General features: G+C 30.9%; 1 long non-coding RNA gene across 1 annotated transcript in view; it reads left to right on the top strand.

The window, feature by feature from the left end:
- Nucleotides 1-2,140: 2,140 nt before the first annotated feature.
- Nucleotides 2,141-4,005, top strand: part of LOC117180017 — a 3,199-nt gene continuing 1,334 nt past the window's right edge. Inside the window, exon 1 of the long non-coding RNA XR_004467986.1 lies at nucleotides 2,141-2,250. This is a non-coding gene — a long non-coding RNA (uncharacterized LOC117180017). The remainder of the gene's footprint in view (nucleotides 2,251-4,005) is intronic.

Here is a 4,005-nt window from a genome sequence, read left to right on the forward strand (position 1 = left end):
TATATATCTTTTGAAAATTAAAATTCGAAAATTTTTTCTAAAGCCTCCAGGGGACTTCGTTTTCGCACGAAAAAATTTTATGTGCCCTTATTGCATCCGGATTGCAACTATCCAAGTTGATAAGGACCATAAATAAAGTTGTAGTATCCGCTCTCTTACATGTAAAAGAAAAGAACTATAATAATTTTTGAAAAATTCAAAAAACCTTGGTGATATTTAAAATTGAATTTTTTTTCCTTTTTTTAACATTCATAACATTGGTGATCTTAGTGGTAACACGAATTTTTTTAAAAATTATTCTTAATAAGAAGTAGTTTTGAAGAAATATTTTTCTAAACAAAATTAATAGTATAGCTGTATATTTTTTGTCTATTTCGAAATTTCAGATTTTTTTACCTTTTCCTGATTAATCAACAGTTACCATGGATGTAAGTTGAAAATCGTACTGTGTTGTTCCGTGTGTGCTATCAATACATATTTTTTCCATGGCAAATTTGCTGAATTCTTGCTTTTGGTAATCTGTCATTAAGACCAATATAAAATCTTTATGCATCAGATTACTATCAGGATTGTGGTGGTCTTGCGGTTAGTATAAATAAAAATAAAATTCTATTCTGTTTTATATTTCATTTTTTCCATCTGATTTTTTCAGCAGTTTTTTCTAAATTCATTCAAAAAATATAATGAAATTCATATATAATTATTGTAAAGAATATATATAATTAGCATGAATTAATAATTACAAACAAAAGAAAAAAATCAATATTTTTCTTTCTAAATGAAGGTATTAACCGTGCGAATGGTATCGAACTTGAAATTTAGACATATAAATTGCGCGCCAACTGGCGTCACTCAAGGTTTCTGACGTTTTATACTTAAAAAATGTATTATACGTAAAAACCTGTAAAAAACGTAATAAAGATGGTGGAATCGGATAGAGAATTATATAACCTCACTTTTTTAAATTATGCTTATGTGTAACGACTTACATTGTTGTTGTTTATCAGAACTTCATTTGACATAAAAATATCCCCAAGAATATCAAAACTGACACCATTCATTTTATAATTATTATTTTGACTGCTTTCATCTAATTGCATCAGCTTTTCTTCTGATGCGTTCATAATTATAACGTACTTTTTTCTGAAAAAAATTTTTGTAATCAGCGATAATCTTTGAATGATTTGTTTATTTATTTTCAAGATATTTGCAGTTCGGATGGTTTGAAATTTTACCTGTGGTTTCTTAACCTTTCGTTAGCCGTATTCGATAATACGCAGTTGCATCCCTGACAAAACGCAACGAAATATGATAATGTCGACGCCATCTTGAAAACGTATATTACGTTTTGTACAAAACTGAGGACGTAATATACGTACGTAAATTACGTCAAAAACCTGATGTAATTTATCTAAGGTATACTACCTGCACAACTCTGGCCGTGGTACTGCGAACATTTAGCGCAGGTTCGCCCTCAATAGTGAAAACCAGGAAGGAATAATAAGGAGACCCAACTGCCAGTGGGAAGCCATCTGCAACTGGCAATAGAAAAATTACCGTACGTGATACGCACATTACAGGAAGATCTTAGATTTGAGTGCGCAGGTGCGCAGTTGTCCTCTTCCCATACATGGAAAAGTGTGCGAGTGAGAAAGTTTGTCAAATTGACGTAAGTTAGAGGTTGTGTTCTTTTGTTGATCATCATACGAAAGACACACAAAATAAATATATAAACAGTATTTTCGGTACTTGTTTGAAAAATGTGTGAACAATAATAAAACAATAAAATATACTAGAAGTTTATTGTACTTACAGTGAAGGCTTTAAAAAAACGAAGTGTATTTGCCTTCTTCGGTGTGTAACTTCGTCCACAGCCGGGAACTTGACACCTCATGGCTTAGAACACATTTCTGACACTTGCATCAAAACAAACAAACAGAACCTCTCAACTTACGTCAATTTGACAAACTTTCTCACTCACACACTTTTCCATGTATAGGAAGAGGACAACTGCGCACCTGCGCACTTAAATCTAAGATCTTCCTGCAATGTGCGTGTCACTTACGGTAATGTTTCCATTGCCAAGTGGGGGAACGGAGTTAGGTCTCCTTATTATTCCTTCGTGGTGAAAACACATGAGGGGACCCCACTACTCCGACTATTTACTACCCTACCGAAAAGAATCTTTGAGTATATACCAAAAATTCTTTAGGTCAAAGAAGCTCAGTGAAATTCTCCGCAGGCACTCAGGTAGATATGTTTTAAGGTCCAGGTAGTTCTTTTTAATGTTTTAAAGGCTTTAAAATTTCATTTCCGGAATCGAAATAGCAATACGATCATAAATAACAAGCAGAGAGTCTGAAATTGAAATAAGTATTCGAAGTATCTCGTGCTTCGCACTCGAATTCGTCTCTCGAATTGTATATCATTGCCATGCATAGAATCCCATCCGTATCATGCAACAAAAACTCAAGAATAATAGTAAGATCAACTTTTAAATTGGTGACATTCGGATTCTACGTTAAAATTCCCACTCGAATGTCACGTAGTAATCGCAATAGTTTTTTGCAGCGGTAAAAAGCTTAAAAATAAATAAAAGACCTATAACGCCTATTGAATGCTAGATTACAGATGATGCGTTTGAAGTGTAGCAGTCAACAGGCGTTATAAATCTTATTATTTTTTTTAACTTTTTACTGTTGCAGAATAAACTATTGCGATTACTCCGTAATATTCTAATGAGAATTTTAACGTAGAATCTGAATTTCACTAATTTCAAAGTTGATCTTGCTGTTTTCTTGAGTTTTTGTTGCATGATACGGAAGGGATACTATGTGGATACACTGTAGAGTATTACGGAGTAATGCTGAGGGTGTGAATCGAGAGTTGGAAAAGCCCCCTATTTTGTGATGTTGCCGGAAAAAAATTTCCTTCAAGTTTGAGCCAAATCGGTTAATATTAAAACGTGCCGCAAAGACCCTGAAAATCCCAAAAGATTAACATGGGGAGTCTAATCAATCATTTAATCTTTCACTCATTGAAAGGTAGATTGTTTATGTTTTATTGGACAATTGGTCGTTTTGAGGAATAATGATCTTTGTTTCAAGCATTTAGTATTTGTTTAAACGATTTATTATTATTTAACTGTAACTTTTTCTTAAAATGAGGTGTAAAACTCTAATTTATAAAATTTATTTAGCTTTGCTGCTTATTATTAAATATGTACGTCATTTAAATACTTGTACCCTATTTTGTAATAAATTGTTATTTGCTTAAATAAATTTGGTTTGATTAAACCATTTTTTTAAATAAATGTTTGAAATTTCTGTTTTTCTGCAATTATTATGGTAAATTGTCATTTTAAAGAGCAAAATTTTTAGTCTAAACTATTATCGTATATTTTAATAAATTTATTGAATCGAAATGTAATATTTTATTGGGAAATGTGATTCAAAAATCTGATTTTTTTCTTAATTTAATTATGTATATCGCTTATTATTAAATATTTAAAGGTTAAAGAAATACTTTAAATAACTAATATTTGTTTATAAATTGTTTATTCATTGATCATGAAAAGTTTATTTTTTTTATAAAGACTTCCTTCTATAAAAATTACAATCAATTTTGTACTTCTGAAATTATTTTTACAATTTTTTCTTTTAAATCACCCTCGTGGACACACTCGTTTGCCCTCTGAAACCTCTTTTTAAGAAAAAGTTACAATTTAATAATAATTAATTGTTTAAACAAATACTATATGCTTGAAACAAACATCATTAATTCTAAAAAAGTCCAATTATCCAATCAAACATAAACAATGTATCTTTTAATGAGTGAGTGCAAAAAAGGGGGGTGGGAGGCATCAAAATTTAAAGTCATTTAATGAAAATGATTGATTTGAGACTCCCCAACAAATTCTTAATATCTCCCGCAAGCTAAGTTTAAATCCAGAAACCTGAATCCCATTTTTCCGAAAACCAAAATTTCTCCATGTTAATCTTATGG

The sequence above is a fragment of the Belonocnema kinseyi genome, chromosome 9 (assembly GCF_010883055.1).
Source record: "Belonocnema kinseyi isolate 2016_QV_RU_SX_M_011 chromosome 9, B_treatae_v1, whole genome shotgun sequence".
Lineage (NCBI taxonomy): Eukaryota > Metazoa > Arthropoda > Insecta > Hymenoptera > Cynipidae > Belonocnema > Belonocnema kinseyi.